This window comes from Canis lupus, chromosome 12 (genome assembly GCF_003254725.2).
Source record: "Canis lupus dingo isolate Sandy chromosome 12, ASM325472v2, whole genome shotgun sequence".
In the NCBI taxonomy this organism is placed as follows: domain Eukaryota; kingdom Metazoa; phylum Chordata; class Mammalia; order Carnivora; family Canidae; genus Canis; species Canis lupus.
Window position 1 is genome coordinate 20,867,038 of NC_064254.1, and position 20,737 is coordinate 20,887,774.

Genomic DNA, 20,737 nt, shown 5'->3' on the forward strand with positions numbered 1-20,737 from the left:
CAGAGATCTCGGGTGGAGAGGGATCTTGTGTTAGATTCTGAAGCATCCTCATGTGTCCAGACACATTGATTACTTCTAGTCACATCCTCACCCCACCTCTACTCTTATACACATGTATACATTCTGTGTGTTTCCAGCTTTATTGAGATATAATTGTGTAAGTTTAAGGTATACAAGGTGATGATTTGATATAGGTCTATATTGCAAAATTATTAGCCATTGTAGGGTTAGTTAATACCTCCATCAGCTCAGGTAATTATTATTATTATTTTTTGTAGTGAGCACATGCACACATTCTTAATTTGCTGAATTTTATGCAAATTCTATCTCCACTCTGATTTGGTTGTCCTGTGAGCAGAGTTTGAGGCAAAGGAGCAGTATGTGACTATGTAGAAAAGCAAAAGTAAAAGCCTCCTGTGAAAATTGCAACCCTGGGCCCTTGGTATTCTGATATGAACCACCATTAATCAAACTGTTTAACTGGTGCTGGCTTCTATTAGTGTTTTTATTATCTTCTCTCTCAGTTTGAATTGTCAAGGCATGGCAAGACACTTGTTCCCAGAGAGCCTGTGCTTTGTTAGCTGTTGGCATGGGTCTTACATTCAAACTCACTTATTTCATTCAAAGTTTCACCTGTTTTGGGTTTGAACTCACCAAGGTTGATGAGTTTAACTTGTCAGTGGTTCTCAGATTTCAGTGTATATTAGGATTGCCAGGAAGGCTTGCTAAAATACAGATTGATGGGCCTCACCAGATCCTCTGTTGTAGTAAGGCTGGGGTGGGGCCTGAGAATGTCTAGTAAGATCCCAGGTGGTGCTGATACTGGTGGTCTGGGACTACACTTTGGAAACCACTGAATTGGGTGACTTGGTGCTGGTGCTGGACTGCTTTGTAAACTTATACTCTTCCCAATAATTGCCTTTCATAAAGAAAGCCAAGACAATACTCAGAGAGCGAATTCCAGGATACTCAGAAATAAATACTGAAACATGATTTCAGTTAGAAAGATGTTTATATGCATGGAATAGTGTTGGCTACTAGCACTATTTATTATTTTATTATTTTTCTCACATTCTGAAGAAATCAGAAGCTGTCCAGGTCTAGTAAGATGACATCACATGATCAAAGGCTCAGGCTTTTGCTTTCTTCTCTGCTACTCTTAGTAAATGACTATCGACTTCATGGTCACAAGGTAGCTGTTGCACCTCCAGGTATTACCTCTGCATTGTAGGCAGGAAGAAGAAGGAAGATAAAAAGCAAATGCAGGGGCTCCTGGGTGGCTCAGTTGGTTGAGCAACAAGCTCTTGGTTTTGGCTCAAGTCATGATCTCAGGTCATGATCTCAGGGTCATGGGATCAAGCCCCACATCCGGCTCCGTGTTTAGCGTGGGGTCTGCTTACCTCTTTCCCTCTGCTCCTCTCTCTTTCTCAGATAAGTAAATAGGAAATATATGTGGGAGCTTTTCTGAAATTCCCTCTATAGACTTCTGTTCCATCCTCACTGGCCAGAACTATGTCATATGGGCACAATCAGCTTCAAAGGAGCCTAAGAAATCAAATAGTTTTAGTTCAACACTTATTTACCCAACTAAGATGAGCTTCTGTTAATGAAGAGGAAAGGGAGAATGGATGGAAACTAGCAGGCTCTGTCTCAGCATTCACTTGCTTGGTTCTCAAAGGATTCCACACAGTGTACTCAGGCCAACTCTATATATGGTGTTAAAGCAACGCACAACAGGTGAAGGGCTGAAGGACACAAAGAGAATCTACACTGGCATTTCTTGTTTCATGCCAATGCACATGAAAAGAGTAAACTCTGGGTTAGAACTTGCTTCTTCCTACAGGACTTTTGAGGAGTCTTCTATGCTTAGGTATGTAATGCCTTTCCAAGATGAGGATAAACATGATGCATTTCCAAGCTTATTTGACCACAGAAGCTTTTAAAACATTTTCCTGGAGTTTCTCCCTGAATTAAGTTCCAGGAGAACCTTTATCTCCTTTTGCCAGGAAACTTTGGTCTATACAACATCAACTGTCAAATTCCCCAAAAATGGAAAAGGCTTTTCTTGAACAGTGGGATAGTACTATCCTTTTTAAGAGGAAGGAAATGAATATAGGAACAGCTGGTGAGTCAGGACATGGGGTGTGGTACCTGTCTGCTGTCTGGTAACTGTGAACTTGACAAGCCCCTTGCCCTCTCAGAGGGGCCCTGTTCTTATTTGCAAAATAAGATCTGTAGGAGGCCAGGCTGCATCCTAATGAACTAAAATTTTGCAACTTCACAGCTCCTAGAAAAGTCAGGAAGGGATGTCTGAATAATCTTTGCTAATGGGAGACATGGTAAGTAAGGAAAATAGTTTAAGATAAGATAAAGGCCTTTATCTTTTTATTTATTTTTTAAAGATCTTATTTATTTATTCATGAGAGACAGAGAGAGAGCGAGAGAGAGAGGCAGAGACATACACAGAGGGAGAAGCAGGCTCCATGAAAGGAGCCCGATGTGGGACAAGATCCCGGGACTCCAGGATCACGCCCTGAGCCGAAGGCAGATGCTTAACCGCTGAGCCACTCAGGTGTCCCAAGATAAAGGCTTTAGAGGTCAAGAATAGTTTGGTTGTTTTTTAAGATTTTATTTTTGAGTAATTTCTACACCCAGCATGGGGCTTGAACTTAAAAGCCTGACATCAAGAGTTGAATGCTCTACTGATGGAGTCAGCCAGGTGCCTCTAGAAGTCAAGAATAGTTTTGTTTTGTTAAAGATTTTATTTATTTATTCATGAGAGACACAGAGAGAGACAGAGGCAGAGACACAGGCAGAGGGAGAAGCAGGCTCCATGCAGGGAGCCCGACGTGGGACCCCATCCTGGGGTCCCCAGGATCACGTCCTGGGCTGAAGGCAGCACTAAACCGCTGAGCCACTGGGGCTGCCCAAGAATGGTTTTATGGGGAAAAACCCCTTAATGACTATGAGGGGTGGAGAATGTGGGATTGCATTAATTTCCTATGATTGCCCTAGCAAGTTACCACAAACTTGGTGGCTTTAAAAAAACAAAAACAAATTTTTAACAGTTCTGGAGGTCTGACATGGGTCTCATTGGGCTCAACCAAGGTGTCAGCAAGATTGCATCCCTCCCAGGAAGCCCTAGGGGAGAATTCACCTCCCTGCATATTCTGGTTTCTGAAGGCTGCCCACATTCGTAGGCTCATGGCTCCCTTCCTCCATCCTGAAAACCAGCAACATGGCACTGACCATTGTCTCTTGTTACATCTGCCTCTCTGACCATAGCTCTGATCAAGAGGTTTTCCTCTTTCAAGGAACCCTGTGATTAGGTGGAACTCACCCAGATAATTCAGGACTTACCCCCACCCCCTGAATTTAACATCAGCAGAATCCCCTTTGCCATGTAAGGTAAGATATTTGCAAGTTTTGGGGATCAGGGTGTGTTCATCTTTGGGGGGCTGGGGGGACATTATTCCGCCTTCCACATGGATGAAATGTTTTGTTTAAAGGAATGTAGGTTTTTTTTTTAAGTGTAGATGTTGAGAAGACTCACTCTTCTTCCTTTCTGAGTCTCCCTGAAGTTCTATCTGTATCTACACTTCATAGCTTTAATAAACTGCTCTCATTTCCAAAAAATAAAAAATTTAAAAAATAAAGAAGTGTAGGTGTTGAGAAACTAAAGGATGTTCCTGAAAAATTGAAATTAGGCTTTATAATTATGGAGCAAAAAGGAATAGACAGGGTTGATATAAAAAAAATCTAAGAGGGATCCCTGGGTGGCGCAGCGGTTTGGCGCCTGCCTTTGGCCCAGGGCGCGATCCTGGAGACCCAGGATCGAATCCCACATCGGGCTCCCGGCGCATGGAGCCTGCTTCTCCCTCTGCCTGTGTCTCTGCCTCTCTCTCTCTCTCTGTAACTATCATAAATAAATAAAAAATTAAAAAAAAATCTAAGAAAGCAGAGAAGTTACAACACGAACAAAAGTAGTTAACACTGTTAGATACACATTAATCCTTTGTGGAAAAGCTAGAGCAAAGATCAGAGGCTTAGCGGGGGATCACTTTTCTCTATTATATAGCATACCTTCACAAAACAGAACTAAAAACCTAAAACTCATACCATTTAAAAAGTAAGACTATATTAGCATTAATGAAGTTGGTCCTGCATGGCCTTGCTTGACTTTCAAGGGTGGAAGATGGTGCAGGGAGCCCCATGAATGGTCTGAAGTCATCACAGACCCCCAGGCAGTGTTTGAAAGAATTGATAGGAACCTGGTGGGGTGAGGACAGTCTTGTCTTTATTTAGTGGCTGCAGGACATAGAACAAAAAGAAACATGGTATTTACATCCAAGGTGAGAGTGGGCTTACGGGCAAGGGAGGCCAAAGCATCATTCAAGGGCAGATAAGATGGTAAAAACCAAATTCAAGTCAAAGTATCTAAATGAAGGGTGTATGCCATGGCTTTCTCAGCCTTGACACTATCAGCATTTTGGACCAGATCATTCTTTGATGCAGGAGACTATCCTGTGCATTGTAAGAAGGTTAGCAGCATTTTCAGATTCTACCAATCGGATTCCAGTAGAGCCCCTTTCCCAGGCTGTGACAGCCAAAAGTGTTCCCAGGTACTGCCAAATGTCCCTTAAGAGAGCAAAATTGCTCCACCTGACAACCACTGGTATAGACTGAGAACAGGTGAGGTGAAGCAGTGAGCCAGGAGGTTGAACCTGAGAGCCTGGAGAGATTTTTTCCAGACGTGAACTAAAGCTACATTCTCTAGGATCTTTTGCTGGACCTCGGGGGCTGGCAGGGAGCCACCAGGAACGTCCAGTTGGTCTGCATATTGGTCTCTTACTTGGCTGTGGCAGCCTCCAGGTCAGAAGAGCTCAAGCTTAGGCGTTGCACTCTGCCTATTTGTTATGCAAGCAGAGGCTTTAAAAGGCAATTCACCTGGGCAGGGGATACCCTTGTTTGTAATATAAACAGCTTGGGATCTATTATCTTGTTTCCCTCATCTAGGTTAATTGCAAGTCCTCAGGAACACTGATTTGTAGAAGAGGGAGAAAAGGCGGACTGCGGACTCTCAATGCAGGCTGGGCCACCTCAAACCTGTACAAATGATCTTAGGTAATTTAGAAAACGTGCACCCCTGGTGGATGAATTCAATGAGCTTGTCCCTCTGGGCACGCTAGGAGCAGGGTTAGGAGAGCAGATGCACCTAGTGTGCAACCCTGGCCCCACTCAACATGGCACACTGAGTGAGTGCAACGGCCGAGCCGCTGGGCTGGAAGGTCAAGCTCTGTGCCCTGTGCTGCATTTCACATATCACAGGAGACACATGGTAACCTTGGAATCAGACGTGACATTGGGACCCCCTCGCTATGACAGGCCCTAAACTTTCTTACTGTTGGATTTAGAATTTTCCAATGGTCAGAAAAAAAAGGCAATAGATTACAAAGCAATGAGCAAGAGGTGGTTTAGGAATGTTCTAAGGAAGGAAAAAGCAGGTACAGCTTCTTCTAGCTATCCATTCTATTTGTCTTTTTGTGTCTGAACTATTCATTTATAAATTTAGGACTTAAGGGATGAGGTGGATGCAGAGAAAAATAAGGGAGCCAGGCTTTTTGAGTGAGGCCAGACCTCCGAAAGCACTTCTGATTAATGGCCTCTAGTTTAGGAGATGCCATTCAGCAAAGTGGATCATGATCTATCTACCATCTGCATTCCTGTGAACTTCCTTCAAGGACCCAAGAAGACCAGCAGTGTTAACCCTCTTCCTAGATGGGCTAGGTGTCATCCTACCAAGGGATGGAGATATTTTTTAAAAATTTGAGAGAGTGAGAGGAGTGAGGCAGGGCAGAGAGAGAGGCAGACAGGATCTCAAGCCGACCACGCTGAGCTGGAGGCAGGGCTCAATCTCCTGACCCTGAGATCAGGACTGGAGCTGAAACCATGAGTCGGATGCTTAACCAATTGTGCCACCCAGGAGCCACAGGGGAGAGAGATTTTTTTTTTTATAAAGATTATATTTGTTTGTGAGAGGCAGAGGTGTAGGCAGAGGAAGAAGCAGGCTTTCTGTGGCAAGCTTGATACAGGACTCGATCCCAGGACCTGGGATCACACCAGAGCCAAAGGCTCAACCACTGAGCCACCCAGGTGCCCCAGAGAGATTCTAAATCGAGAAAAGCTTCATTTAATGCAGCTGTTTCCCCTGTTACAGCTGAAGACCCTGAAAGGTAGAGTCAGACCAGCTGCTATCATTTGCAGGCCCTGTGGCAAGAGTATACATGGAGGCCTACACAGCCTAGGTTTGATATATATATATATTTTTAGGTTTGATATTTAAATAAAATTTGCTCCATCCTTGTTCCTGGGCAAATATGTCTTCAGAGCAAAAACACTGGGGAGGAAAATGAAATCTATGGGTTTTGAAAGTTTGCAAAAATTTTATTTTTTAAAGATTTTATTTATTTATTCATGAGAAACAGAGAGAGAGAGAGAGAGAGGCAGAGACACAGGCAGAGGGAGAAGCAGGCTCCTTGCAGGGAGCCCGACATGGAACTCGATCCCTGGTCTCCAAGATCATGCCCTGGGCCGAAGGCGGTGCTAAACTGCTGAGCCACCCAGGCTGCCCACAAAAAAATTTTAAAATGACAATTTTGTGATTAGTGCTCACTTGTGGCATTGTTATGACACGTTTAAATGAGCATTAAAGATGCACACAGTTCATATATGATTACATACTTATCCATAAAATTAATGTTTTTACTTTAATTTCAACAAAATAATTTTGTTTATTTGAGAGAGTGCAAGCGGGGGAGGGGGGGGTAGGCGGGGAGCAGAGGGAGCAGCAGAGGGAGAAGCCGACTTCCTACTGAGCAGGGAGCCTGATGCAGGCCAATCCCAGGACCCCAGGATCATGATCTGAGCCGAAGGCAGACACTTAACTGAGCCACCCAGGTGCCCCACAACATCATTATGTGCTTATAATCAATATTTTCACATAATTTGTGTTCTGTGACAGTAAAACCACACTAGATTAACTTTCTTGAATCTTAGGGTTTTTTTTTATTTATTTATTTCAATTTGGGTAAGTTTTGTTTAGCAGCAATTGAAATTGCCAATAAAATTGTTTTTTTATTTTAAAGATTTATTTGAGAGAGTGAGGGAGTGTGGTGGGGAGGGGCAGAGGGAGAGGGAGAGAGAATTTTAAGCAGGTTCCCCACTGAGCACATAGCCAATGCAGAGCTCGATCTCACCACCCTGAGATCACCACCACCTGAACCGAAATCAAGAGTAGGTTGCTTAACCAATGGAGCACCCAGAATTTTAAGAATAAAATTCTTAATTTTAAATATCAAGCATTGGAATGGGGTCACACAGCATATCGCCATTATCACAGGCACTATTATGAGTATTTAAAGTCATGATTGGAAAAATCCTTTAGAATATCTTATAAAAATCTAGATCCATATAATATCATAAAGGGTTGATGTCACGTTTCATGCATGAGTGTACCTACATACATTTAAGAGTAGCATGAGCTAGTTATGAATATTGTGCTAATTCATGAGAAACTCTAGAACCACATACCGGAGCATGAAGAAGAATCCATAGGTGATGAAAGTCTGGAGAGCTAAGTTATCTTTCATCTCCTTCAGGAGCTTCTTCTGTTCCTTGATCCTCCTCACTCTCCAGGGCAGTGTCTGTGTCTCCAGGGCAGTGTCTCCATCTGATGTCAGCAGTAACACATCCTACAGATGCCTGCAGCTTTGAGTGTGCTTGCCTTTTATTTGGAGAACACAGGGCAAAATATAGAGGCACGCCTGGGAGATGAATGGTGTTAGCCGCCAGCCGATGATCAGGGTCACAGGTTGTACTGAGCCAGCCCTCAGAGCCACATGACTCCAGCCTTTTAAAGTGTGGGCTCTGGAACCCCAGCCCCGCTCTGTGGCCAGCATGCCAGGTCACCATATAAATATCACTGTAGTGCATTGATGGCAGCTCCCAACAGATATGCTCATGTCCTAATCCCTAGAATCTGTGAATGTGACCTTATTTGGGAAAAGGGTCTCAGCAGATGTGTTAAATTAGGGATCTCGAGATAAATCATTCTGGATTATCCAGGTGGGCCCTCAGTACCATGACAATTGTCCTTAGAGGAGACAAACAGAGGTGAATCAGAGGGAGAAGAGAAGGCCACATGGGGATCCCTGGGTGGCGCGGCGGTTTGGCGCCTGCCTTTGGCCCAGGGCGCGATCCTGGAGACCTGGGATCGAATCCCATGTCGGGCTCCCGGTGCATGGAGCCTGCTTCTCCCTCTGCCTATGTCTCTGCCTCTCTCTCTCTCTCTCTCTCTCTCTCTGTGACTATCATAAATAAATAAAAAATTAAAAAAAAGAAAGAAGGCCACATGAACATAGAGCAGAGCGGAGGGCTGTGGCCACAAGCCAAGGCCTGCTGACAGCCACCAGAGCTGGGAGAGGCACCAGAGCCTTCAGCAGGTGCTCTGCTGACACCTTGATTTCAGACTTCTGGCTCCTAGCACTCTGAGAGGATAAAGTTCTGTCATTTTAAGCCACCAAATTTGTGGTAATTTGTTATGGGAGCCCTAGAAATTTAGAAGTAATTACAACAATTACTAATAACATGGAATATTTATTAGGCCTGATTACAGGCCAGGCCCTTTGCTAAACCTCTTTTATAAGTATTATCTCATTTAAACCGCACAATAGTCTCAAGAGACAGGTGCACTATTATCCCCACAGATAAGCAGTGAGGTTCAAAGGGGCCAAGTAGTTTGCCCAAGGCCACATGGCTGGTGAGCTGGGATTTGAACCCAGGTCTCTCTCTCTCTCTTTTTAAAGATTTTATTTATTTATGAGAGACACACAGAGAGAGTCAGACATAGGCAGAGGGAGAAGCAGGCTCTCTAAGGGATGCCGGAGGTGGGACTCGATCCCAGAACTCTGGGATCATGTGCCCTGAGCCTAAGGCAGGCACTCAACCACTGAACCACACAGGTGCCCTGAACCCAGGTCTCTCTGATTCCAAAGACCTCCTTTAAGCACACACAGAAACCTCCCCACCGCATCATGTACCCGGCTGTAAAGGAGACACACCGCACACTTAGCGGTCTCATCTGTGCTAGTGATCTTTGTCCCTCTACTTAAAAAGGGGCCTGATTCTTTGAGCACCCCCTCCACCAGCCCTGGGCTCTTTACCACCGCCTCAGAAGTGAGATATAAATTACAATGGGCCGTTCTTCTAACTCAGTGGATCATGGGAACACTGTTTCTGTGTCATAAAGAAACATTTTAGGCATACACAATCACTCATAGTTCTTTGCATCTATTTAGCCTCTGGGTCATTTGGGTTTATTTGTAGATGTTGCCAAGATGAAGCAGAAATCTGCGGAAACTATTTGTCCTTGGAGAAGGACAGCGGTCAGGATGGATTCTTGTTACTTTCTTTTTCCTGATTTTGAATTTGTGCTATCTCACTGTCCCAGGAGAAATAGAAATTTTGTGTTCTTAAGACTTAAAATATATTCTCTGAGCTCACTTAAGCTATCAGAACTTCAGCACTGGACTCTGGTGATGGTGTGGTTTAGGAAACAAGCATTTCTTTCCTTCTCTACTTTTGTCCAGTCTTTTGGGGATTAGAAGGGACTGTTCTCCATCTGCTTATAAACCCAAATACTCAGTGTATGTGTGTGTGTGTGTGTGTGTGTGTGTGTGTGTGTGTGTATGCGTGTGTGTGTCTGGTGATGGGGTAGTTGGAGGAAGAAGGTCCAGTTGAGGTGGTTACTTTTATTTTGTTACCCTTTATTTTCTTTCAAACAAAATCTACCCCATTGTACAGGTGGAAGCACTGAGTCTTGGGATAATCCAGATAATTAAATCAGATTTAATTACAAATGCTCTGCTTGTTCTCTCAAGAAACATTCCGTCTAGTGAAAACGAGAGCTGTTATACAATGAGTTTTGAGGCTAATTTTAAAGCAAGTCATGTGTCCCTCCCATTGCTCTGACCCAAATATGAGACAGAGATTCAAAGTTATGCACAAAGAAAACCAAAATCAATAAGGAGGCCCTACATGAGCACTTTGGGTGATTACGGGAATGTAAGCCTCATTTTCCAGCCACTGCAATGCTTCATCCCTTGGGATTCACTTGCTGTTCCCGTTAGGGCATGGCCCCCCGAGACTGTGCAGAGGGGGATCTGAACCCAGAGCCAGGCCCGGGGATGACTCTGGGTCATTGTTCTCCCCAATCCTGATTTCCAGAGCAGTCAAGAGATACTAATCTAATCCCTCTCACAAAGATGGCTTTGCACTGTGCTCATCAAAATAGCTAAGAGGTTTGAAACCTTTGTTCTCTTGAGGGGCTGACCGTGGAAGAGGAGAGCCGGGCAGCTGACAGTCCAGCGCTGGGAAGCGTTAGTGCCGACAGAGGGGCTGGCCTAAGCCAACAGAAGGTCACTCTCGATCTCACTTTCCTGAATCCCTTCTTTCTGTCCAAGGGTCCCATACACATCCTCCCCCCTCTCCCCCCACGTCCAGAGCTTCTCTCCTCTCTCATTTCTCTAAACCCAAATCTACTCCCAGGGAAGAATCTGATAAATTCATTCGCATCATAACGTGAACAAACTCTTCCCAAGAGTATATGTATTTTGAAGACCTAAGGTGAGAATAGTGGGTCTCTGTGCAATTTCAGATGTCAGGGAAATCAGGTAAGAGGGGTGCGACCCGCTCTGAGGGGACAGGGGATGGTGCACAATGGGCGGGAAGGCTAGGGTGAGAGCAGGACAGGCATTTTCGAGAGGAAGACAGCTCCCTCCCAGCCAGGGCTCCAGGGGCAGATGGAGGTGACCGTGGGAGCTAAGGAGGCAAAGAGCAGGAAACCTTGAACTCAAAACTCGTGTGGGAAGTTACCTGCTTTTTCCTTCAAGTGAGAGATTCAAGGGAAGAAGGTATATGTAAAACTCACTCATGTATACAGTGTCATTCATTCATTTAAATGAAGTGGTATTTGCTATCAGAGAGGCAGCAGAGAGAGCCACGAGCAAGATAGAGAAGGCCTCTCTGTACCTGAAACAATGGAACTTTCTCTCCAACTGGCAGGGTGAAGCTAACAACATACAATTTCACGTGGTTCTAAGTGCTTTGACAAGATAAAGCAGGGTAAGGAGATGCGAGAGCGGCAAGGCAGTTGCACAGGGCAGGTCTGTTTAGATGAGGTGGCTGGTTAGGTTTACCTAGGTCGGGTTTCCAGATTTAGCAAATAAAAATACAGGACACCCAATTAAGTTTGAGAGAAACAATGACAACTTTTTCAATGTATGCGTGTCCTGTGCAATATCTGGGATGTACAAGTACCCAAAAATTATTCATTGTTCATCCAGAATTCAAATTTTACTGGGTGTCCTGCATTTTATCTTCTAACTCTAGCCCAAGAAACCCCCACAAATGAGGTGAGGGAGAGTTCCAAGAGAGAAAACTGGAAGGGCAAAGATTTCCAGGCAGAAATGAGCTCGGTTTGTTCAGGAAGCTCTATGTTTTTGGAATAGGGGTAGTCGGGGGACCCCAGGCACATGTGAGAAGTCTGCATGTTAATCTCATCTGTTGAATTGTTTTTTAAGATTTTATTTATTTATGAGAGAGAGAGAGAGAGAGGCAGAGACACAGGCAGAGGGAGAAGCAGGCTCCATGCAGGGAGCCCGACGTGGGACTCAATCCTGGGTGTCCAGGATCGCGCCCTGGGCTGAAGGCGGCGCTAAATCGCTGAGCAACCCGGGCTGGCCTCATCTATTGGATTTTTAAAGATGATTTATTTTAGAGAGACAGAATGTGAGCATGTGTGTGTGCACGTGCACACACACACATGCATGCACGAGTGGGGGGAGGGGGAGGGAGAAGGAGAAGCAGACTCCCTGCTGAGTGCTCCATCCTGGGTCTCCACCCAGAACACTGGGATCATGACCTGAGCCGAAACCAAGAGTCCGACACTTAGCCGACTGAGCCACCCAGATGCCCCTCATCTGTGGAATTTTAAGGAAAGCCCTCAGCACCACAATTACTCATTTCCATGAATATTCCAGTTGAGTATTGTGTCCCAAAGCAGGCACCGCTGACATTGCTTTAAGACCAGACGTTGGAGGAACACCTGGGTGACTCAGTGGTTAAGCACCTGCCTTGGGGCAGCCCTGGTGGCTCAGCGGTTTGGCGCCGCCTTTAGCCCAGGGCCTGATCCTGGAGTCCCGGGATCGAGTCCCACGTCGGGCTCCCTGCATGGAGCCTGCTTCTCCCTCTGCCTGTGTCTCTGCCTCTCTCTTTCTGTATTTCTCATGAATAAATAAATAAAATCTTAAAAAAAAAAAAAAAAAAGCACCTGCCTTTGGCTCAGGGTGTGATCTGGGGTCCTGGGATCGAGTCCCACACCGGGCTCCCCGCGAGGCCCTGCTTCTCCCTCTGCCTGTGTCTCTGCCCGTGTCTCTGGGTCTCTCAGGAATAAATAGATAAGATCAGACCAGACTTTCAAATGAGAGAGTAGGTAGGTGCTTCCGCCCTGGGGGAAAGTGAGCCTTGCCGTCCCCTAATTTGCTCGGCCTCGCCTTCTGCCTCAGTCACTGCGCCTTCGGTGAGCAGCCGCTCGTGCTACCAGGAGGAACGAGCCTAACCGTGCCTGCCCCCGGGACGAGAGACTTGGGGACCCAAATCCTGCCGGGGCTGACAGGGACTACTAGAAAGTGTCTTGAAAGTGATGAATGGGAGAGCGTGTAGCAGGAGTCAGGCGAGGGTGGCAGAAGCGTGACAAAGGGGAATTAGAGGGCGCCCGCGTCCAGCAGCGGCAGCCTGAGCAGTTGGCCTGGCCGCGCCCCGAGGGCCGCCGGCCGCAGAGCTGGGAGCAAGCGGTCGCCCCTTCTCGGCGTCCAGAAGGCCGAGGGTCTCTGGTGGAAGAGATACTCAGAGCCAGGCTGGCGGCAGAGCCGTACTGCCAGACGCCGAGCAGAGCAGTCAACGTACTGAGCTGGGAAGGCCGCCCTGTGCTTGGGGACAGGCCGAACTTGCGTGCCTGCCCTAGACCTCGGGGGGCTCGGGTCTGAGAACGTTTCCTGCGCCTCCGCCAGCTCCTCGGTGACCCGCTGAGTGACTCAGGCTCCTCTCAGCAGCTCTCCTTGCGGAGATTTCTCTCCCCCACCCCCAGCCTCTGCCCTGGCCTCCTAGTGAAAGACGCCCGATGCTGAAAACCGAGTCTTGACTGCATTTCTGTGAAAGTAGCCCAACCTCACTTTCCACAGAAGGTGGGGTTGGGGGGCCCAAAAATAATCTGGTGAGGTAAGCAGATAAGCAGCCCCAGGTCCCAGTGGCGGAGCAGGGACTTCTGACTTGTATCTTTTCTCACACATGAGGGGCCACCAATTCATTTGAAAATGATGTCATGACTTGTTCTGGATCTCAGAGCTGCTTGCTGCCTTCTCAAATAAAAACGTGAGGGGCGCCTGGCTCAGTTGGAAAAGTGTGTGGCTCTTGATCTCAGGGGTATGAGTTGGAGCCCCACGTTGGGTGTAGAGATCACATAAATAAATAAAACTTTAAAATAAACATGTTAGGGATGACTGGGTGGCTCAGCGGTTGAGCATCTGCCTTCAGCCCAGGGCGTGATCCAGGAGTCTCAGGATCGAGTCCCGCGTCGGGCTCCCTGCATGGAGCCTGCTTCTCCCTCTGTCTGTGCCTCTGCCTCTCTCTGTCTCTCTCTCTGTCTCTCAGGAATAAATAAAATCTTAAAAACAATTTAAAAAACAACAGAAAATAAAATAAAACATGTTATTTTTCTAGAAAACCGTGGTTTAGAAAGTAAGACAGTATAGTATCTTCAAAGGGGGAAGGAGGTTTCTCCCATTTTTGCAAAGGCATTTCTTTCAGATTTGAATCACTTGGTGATGGTCATATAATGACTCCCCCATTATACAAGTAATACATGTTTACTGCAGAAACTTTGGAAACATTAGAAAAACACAAAAGGGACCATAAATATCACCTGTAATCCTCCCACTTAGATATAATTGCTGTTGACATTTTGATATGTGTCCTTTCTTTTTCCATATACATATGACTGTATTTTAACAAATTAGAAGAAAATGTGGTATAAACTGATCGATAACTTGTTTTTTAAATTGTTTTTTCATTTAACAATATTTCCATGATTATTTGCTCATGTCATAAAATGTTCTCATCATCCTATGAATGAGGTCCCTCAATATACTCATTTGGACTTTTAGATTGTCACCCTTTTTATTTTTATTTTTTTTGTCACCCTGAATATGAATAATAGTGAAAGGGAATATAAGGGAAGGGAGAAGAAATGTATGGGAAATATCAGAAAGGGAGACAGAACGTAAAGACTGCTAACTCTGGGAAACGAACTAGGGGTGGTAGAAGGGGAGGAGGGCGGGGGGTGGGAGTGAATGGGTGACGGGCACTGGGGGTTATTCTGTATGTTGGTAAATTGAACACCAATAAAAAAAATAAAAAAATTATAAACACCATTGCAATGGGCATGCTTAGTCTTGTAAAAATAAAGTGATTTTCTGCCCAGTGGTTTGTCTGGGCCTTGGTTTGAGAAAGGATTGAAAACAGAGAAAGAAACAGAGAAAGTTGATAGGCTTTTGCTTGATTTCCATTCATCTCCTGGAGAAGGGGGAGAAGCGAGGCCAGGATTGCAAGGATCGCCCCCTGTAAAGGCTGTTTCCTCCTCTGAGCTCTTCATTCTGTTCCTCCATCTCGGCTCTCATGGTATTTATCACCTCTGTCTCTCTGTAGCTACTCGGCCTTTTCTCTGCCCTGCTGGCCCTCATCAACACCCCAGAACCCGCCTCATCGGACACTCCCTGGTTCCGCTGGCTACTGAGGAGTGTTTTCTGCGTCTTGACTCAGTATCTGAAAAGTTGTTTCTAGGAGCAGTAAATGAAGGATCGTCATCACAATATCTGCAGTCGTGCCCACAATACTCTTGGGCAGACCACTGCACTGCTTTGCCTGGGGGTACACCCCACCGCCCAACTATGCCTGACCCAGGAAGTGGTAAGAAACTCAAAGAAAATCAACAATCGTGTGATCTCTGGATTTCTTTAATTTCTTTGCTGGACGAAGCTACCATCCCTCTATTCCCTTCTCATCAGGCACTAAGTGTTTGTGAGTTCTAATAACTAGGAAAATTGAGATGATCATAATTCCCAAGGAATAATTCGAGAAGTAGATAAGAAAGGTCATAAAATCAAATCAGACTCAACTGAGTGCTTAAAAAAAAAAAAAAAAAACTTTTGTTGCAGGATTCTAAAAATAGCTCCCAATGCTGTCCTTCACCTTCACAATTATTTTAGTCGTCCTTTCTAAATCTGAATGGCACAGAGCAGCAGAATTTATACATTATGTTCATAAGAGAACAGACAGCTCATTAATTCTTGACATTGGTGGGATTTGACTGTTCACTGTCATATGCTCCCTTCTGAAATATATCTGGTCTGCTTTCCTGAGATGATTAAGATGTCTTATTGATAACCCGAGGGATATTAACAACACCAGTACCTTTCTTGTATGAGACAAGGTCACAGCCCTCCCACGGGAGAGTGTGGGCGACACCCACACTAATCATCTCAGGTTCATTCGTTCACAAGTTCATTTATTCAAATATGTGAGACTTCCCTAGGTGTCTAGCAAGAGAAAGTCTTTGCCTTCCAGGAGGAAGACAAATAACAATGAAAATATTACAAAGAAAAGTAAAGCCAAGTAAGAGAACGGAGTGTGTGTTTTGGGGGTGGGTAGAGTGTGTGTGTGGGTGATATTTTATCTTATTTTAACAATTTTATTTATGTATTCATGAGAGACACAGAGAGAGAGAGAGGGGCAGAGACATAGGCAGAGGGGGAAGCAGGCTCCCTGTGGGGAGCCTGATGTGGGACTCAATCCCAGGCCCCTGGGATCACGACCTGAGCCAAAGGCAGATGTTCAACCACTGAGTCATCCAAGCACCCAAGGGCGTGGTATCTTAGATCTGGTAGTTAGAGAAGGCGTCTTTGGGGAGGTAGCATTTAAGCGTGGGAACCAGTCATGGAAATAACTATCTGAGGATGAGCTTTAAGGACAAAGTCCTCTTAAGATGGGAGAGGATCCATTGGAGAGCCACCAAAGACTTTAGGGTGACTGAATGCATTGTTGGGAGTGGGAGTAGATCCTAGGAAGCTGGGGAGGGCCTATGGATCATTGGGAAGATTTAGCATTTTATTCACTGCGAAGCAATTGTCCAGAAGTGGCCCTGAGGCCGGGGGAAGATGACCCCTAAAGCTAGTCTGCTCTACCATGCTCTTTCCCATATGCAGATTCACTACAGACTCTTCCAGTCCCTGAGCCCAGCAGTGATCACTTCAGGTCCCAGCAGACTGGAAGCATCTAGGGATTTTAGGGAGAGTCTCCGGGTCCTGGTGTCTATGGCTCACACACGTCTTGCGGTTTTACAATGCGGGTGAGCTGCCCTGGCATCTTAGGTCTATTCGACACATGAGATTTTTAAGGAAAGCCAACTTTATTTCTGCTACACCACCACCTCACATAGCCCTCAACTATTATGTGGGGGTAATTGCTTCTCAATCTCCTCTGCAGACTGTGTGAACAACATGTTCAACTTTCTCCAGCCCTGGAGAACCATGGTGAGTTTTAGAGGAGGTTAGATAACCTGACCAGGCCACATTGCATCTTAGTTCAGGCTGCTATACCAACGTACCGTACACTGGGTGGCTTTCAACCAGGCATTTCTTTATTATAGTTCTAGAAGCTGGAAGTCTGGGATCAGAGTGGCAGCATGGTCGGGTTCTGGTGAGACCCTCTTCTGGGTTGCAGATGGCCAATTTCTCCTCATAGCCTCATGTGGCAGAGAGCAGCAAGCTCTCTAATGACGCTTATAAGGACACTAATCCCATTCACAAGGGCTCCACCCATTACCTCCTCTACTTCTAAGTACTTCCCAAAGTCCATCTCCTAATACCATCATATTGGGGCACAGGGTTTCAACATGGACTTGGAGGGGACGCACATTCAATCCATGACACATGATTATTGAGTGGTGGGGGGATTTAAATTCAGATCCAATTGGTTGGAAAACCTGTTTTTCTTACTATCACACTGGCTAATTCTTCCTGAGTACTTTCATTCATCACAACATTTATTAAACACCTGCTGTGTTTGGAGCTGTACTGGGCACACACTAGGGATGTAGACACAGATGAGAGTTCCTGCCCTCAGGCTTCCTAGAATTGAGGGGGCTCTCCGGAATCTATACTTCATCTCCCAGAATGGAGTGAGATCACACAGATGCCCCCATTCCCCTCTGCCACACACCATTTTGGACTTTCTGAAATGGAAATTTGTCTTATTCTTCTCATTAAAGAAATTTGCCGGCTGCCAAGCAGGTTGTGCCATGCATGAATAGCATCTGTTGACCCATTTGTCATTGGTTGACATCGGTGCCACCTGCTCACACTTGGATTTCACTTTAATTTGGATCCTAAATGGTCACTTTAAAAGATCTTCAGAAAAAAATAAATAAATAAAAGATCTTCAGAGAGTGGGGCTCCTGGGTGGTTCAATGGGTTCAATGTCCAACTCTTGATTTAGGTTCCGATCACGATCTCAGGGTTGTGAGAATGAGCCCCACATCGGTCTCCAGGCTCAGCGAAGAGTCTGCTTGTCCCTCTCCCCCATCTCCTTCTGTCCCTCCCCATTTTCTCTCTTTCTAAAATAAAATCTTAAAAAAAAAGTTTTATGAACATTTTTTTTTTTTTTTTTTTTTTTTTTTATTTAAGAGTCACACACAGAGAGAGAGAGAGAGGCAGAGACACAGGCAGAGGGAGAAGCAGGCTCCATGCACCGGGAGCCCGACGTGGGATTCGATCCCGGGTCTCCAGGATCACGCCCCGGGGCAAAGGCAGGCGCTAAACCGCTGCGCCACCCAGGGATCCCCATTTTTTTTTTCTGAAAAAAATTTCATTAAATTTACAGGTATTATTCAGTGTTAACTTTTATGACTTGGTGGTTTCTTTTACTCAGCGAAGGAAATGGTGTAATAAGTAAAAGCCCTTTAAAGATTTCCGAGCTTTAAATCAGACATTTTAATATTTGGGGATCTCTTTGAGTGACTCTCTCAGTGTTTTATTCCATTAACTGACAATTCTCACTAGATAATGGGTATTTTCTAAATGTAAGCTGCAAAGATATAACTTGTGGGCAAATTCTCCCCACAGGTGGGAAGGCCTAGCCAGCATGATTTGAATACAGGCCGCGGTTAATTGTGCTGAGAAGAGCTGGCCTGAGGGGCTGCTGTCGGGGTGGGGTGTCTCCCCCCATAGTGAGCTCTAAGGGCCAGCCCGCAGCATGGGAACAGGAGAGCCCCTGAGAACAGAGGTCCCGCTTCCCCGGGACAGGTCACAGGTTGTGTCTCCTCTCTGCTTGCTCTGTAGACCGGGGAGGACGCTGCCAATACCCAGACGGAGGGAAGAAAGCGCCGTGGCCTCGCCTCAGTTGGTGCTTGGTGCGAGGCACATACCCCAGCTCCTTCGGGCTGCTGTTAACAGAACACAACAGACAAAAAACGTTTATTGCTCACAGTTCTGGAGGCTGGAGGGTCCAAGATCCAGGCGCCAGCGGGTGCGGTGTCTGATGAGGGTCATAGATGGTCACCTTCTCGCAGCCTACAGGACACGAGCGAGCTCTCTGGGGTCTCCTGTACAGGGCGGTGATCCCGATCACAGGGGCTGCCCCTTGTGATGGCATCACCTCCCACAGGCCCTACCTCCACGTACTATCACATTGGACATGAGGCTTGCACACAGGAGTTTGGCAGGGGTGGGGTGTGCAGAGGGGGCGCACACCGTGGCCCTGGCCCCGCCTGACTCCTTTCCAGGACACCTGAACCAACAGGGAATGCCTTCTGGGATTTGGAAGGCTGGTGAGAGCACCGCTTCTAAACTCAGATCAAAGGCAGCCCGGGTGGCTCAGCGGTTTAGCGCCACCTTCGGCCCAGGGCCTGATCCTGGATCAAGTCCCACATTGGGCTCCCTGCGTGGAGCCTGCTTCCCCTCTGCCTGTGTCTCTGAATGAATGAATGAATCTCTCTCTCTCTTTCTCATGAATGAATGAATGAATGAATGAATAAATAAATAAATAATAAATAAATAAATAAAATCTTTAAAAAAATAAACTCAGATCATAAGAAAAACTGCTGTCTCCAGAAGAGTGCTCCTTCTCTGCTGCTTTTCTTGCACCAACGGGTTCCCTTTTAATCCTTTTATCCAAACTTCGTGCTTTCTCCTAATCTTTCCCTGCCTCTGCTTCTTCAGAAACCTCAGTTCCAGCACAGGTCCAGGGACACAGTCCATGCTCACTTGGATTTTGGGCCAGAGAGGTTGCTGAATTTCTTGACGTCATTTCATAAAAAGCGGTATTTAAATCACAAATTATTTCGAGTATTGTGGTAAATTTAAAACACGGCATAAAGGGGTGCCTGGGTGGCACAGTTGGTCACCTATCTGACTCAGGTCATGACCTCAGGGTTGTGACATCGAGCCGCACATCGCAGCTTCCACTCATCGGGGACTCTGCTTGAGATGCTCCCTCTCCCTCCCTCCCCCTTGTGTGCACGCACACTCTCTCTGTCAAATAAATAATCTTTTAAAAAAAGGACACTCGGGCAGCCCCGGTGGCTCAGCGGTTAAGCGCCGCCTTCAGCTCAGGAAGTGATCCTGGAGACCCAGGATCGAGTCCCACATTGGGCTCCCTGCAGGGAGCCTGCTTCTCCCTCTGCCTGTGTCTCTGCCTCTCTCTCTCTCTGTGTCTCTCATGGATAAATAAAGAAAATCTTTAAAAAAAATAAATAAAAAATAAAAAAAGGACACTAAAAAATATGATGTTCTTTCTCAAATAAATCTCCAAGCACTGGGAACTCTGGAAAAGAGCCAAAATAATATTTTGCTATATTAGATCCAGATAAGGAGGGTCTCGATTTCATACTTTTTTTTTTAAAGGACTTTATTTATGAGAGACCCAGAGAGAGAGAGAGAGAGAGAGAGAGAGAGAGAGAGAGGGAGGCAGAGGGAGAAGCAGGCTCCATGCAGGGAGCCTGACGTGGGACTCGATCCTGGGTCTCCAGGATCACATCCTGGGCCGAAGGCGGCGCTAAACCACTGAGCCACCCGGGCCGCCTTATTTCATACTTTTTAGTACTCATCTTCAGGGCTGCTTTTCTCAAGAAGTGTTGAGATACATACTGAAGGTCTTACAGTTTATGGTCCCACAGAGCCAAATAGTGATCTTTGTGTTACACCCTGTATGTTCAAAGTCTCACATGAAAGGTGTATAACAAGCACATCTGCCTTACATCAATGTCCTGGGAAGGCAAGGAGCTATAACCAAATGTGACAGTCAGGGTCCTACTTTGGAATCACAAAATGTTAAAGATGGAAGTGACAAGAACATTCCTACAACCCCTTCATTTATAGATGAGACACCCAGCAAATCATGTGTCCTACCAGAATTACATGCCAGTTTGTCCTCTAATAGATAATTTTCGTTTTTGAGTGACTACTTAGGATCAGACAACTTTCCGATTTAATATCATTTTGTGACACCACTAAATTTAAGATGTTCAGTTCATCCATTAAAAAAAAAAGATTTTATTTATTCATTTGAG

General features: G+C 45.7%; 2 long non-coding RNA genes across 2 annotated transcripts in view; one reads left to right on the top strand and one right to left on the bottom strand.

The window, feature by feature from the left end:
* LOC112641215 (uncharacterized) overlaps positions 1 to 11,655 on the top strand; it is a 30,267-nt gene extending 18,612 nt beyond the window's left edge. Inside the window, exons 2-3 of the long non-coding RNA XR_003124552.3 lie at positions 5,017 to 5,124; positions 10,383 to 11,655. This is a non-coding gene — a long non-coding RNA (uncharacterized LOC112641215). The remainder of the gene's footprint in view (positions 1 to 5,016; positions 5,125 to 10,382) is intronic.
* Positions 11,656 to 18,129: 6,474 nt separating this feature from the next.
* On the bottom strand, positions 18,130 to 19,722 carry LOC125752217 (uncharacterized). The gene is made up of 2 exons (XR_007401181.1): positions 18,730 to 19,722; positions 18,130 to 18,613 (listed from the first exon to the last, which is right to left on the bottom strand). It is a non-coding gene; the product is annotated as an uncharacterized LOC125752217 (long non-coding RNA).
* Positions 19,723 to 20,737: the final 1,015 nt, after the last annotated feature.